Here is a 1002-nt window from a genome sequence, read left to right on the forward strand (position 1 = left end):
ATTTAAGTCGTGGGAAGTCTTTCCTGAAGGTATTTGGAGCATAGCTTTGTACATAACTGAAACGAGAATGGTTAGAAGTACCGGTCAGAAGAGAGTAGGATCTACTGAATTGTGGTGTCACAGAAGAATGCTCTAATTACAGATGGGCAGATAAAGTAATTTGATGAGAAGGTAACGAACCGACAAGAGGTTAAATGAACTTTATGGCATACCCTGACTAAAAGAGGGGTACGTTTGTAGCGTCTCGGCTTTGCTCGGTCCTTCTCAGAAGTAACCGGTACAACGCGAATTTTGTTTAGCACTGTAGTGCAGCATTTTTCGGTCGGAACGACATTCTTCATTTTGTCAGAACCGTGGTGTCAGTGCTGCTTACCCTTCGCTGTTTCTCCGCGCTATCACGAAGTTCACACGTACAGTGGCTGTTTGCGCAGAAGCACTCCGTCTTCAGGCCACAAGAGGCCCATCGGGACCATCCGACCGCCGTGTCATCCTCAGCTGAGGATGCGGATAGGAGGGGCGTGTGGTCAGCACACCGCTCTCCCGGTCGTTATGATGGTTTTCTTTGACCGGAGCCGCTACTATTCGGTCGAGTAGCTCCTCAATTGGCATCACGAGGCTGAGTGCACCCCGAAAAATGGCAACAGCGCATGGCGGCTGGATGGTCACCCATCCAAGTGCCGGCCACGCCCGACAGTGCTTAACTTCGGTGATCTCACGGGAACCGGTGTACCCACTGCGGCAGGGCCGTTGCCTGTGTTTGCACAGAAAGGGGCCTTTAAAATGAGTGGGAATGACAGAAGAGGATAAGAATTCTCAATATAAACTGTGCAGTCGCATAACCGATGGGTACTGCAGATTTGCTACGGAATGGCATTACATCATCGTACAAAAAGAATGTAATGATTTACTTCACGCTGAAAGAGCAAAAACTTACAACGACTGATGAATGGGATTCACTGTTCGGCAGATCAAAAAGCACTTTGTTCTAATTTAGGAGGCGGG

The 1002-nt window shown here is 48.7% G+C and overlaps 1 pseudogene; it reads right to left on the bottom strand.

Moving 5' to 3' along the window:
• Window positions 1-635: 635 nt before the first annotated feature.
• On the bottom strand, window positions 636-752 carry LOC126102495 (5S ribosomal RNA; annotated as a pseudogene).
• Between the last annotated feature and the right edge of the window lie 250 nt (window positions 753-1002).

The sequence above is a fragment of the Schistocerca cancellata genome, chromosome 9, assembly GCF_023864275.1.
Source record: "Schistocerca cancellata isolate TAMUIC-IGC-003103 chromosome 9, iqSchCanc2.1, whole genome shotgun sequence".
Classification (NCBI taxonomy): Eukaryota; Metazoa; Arthropoda; class Insecta; order Orthoptera; family Acrididae; genus Schistocerca; species Schistocerca cancellata.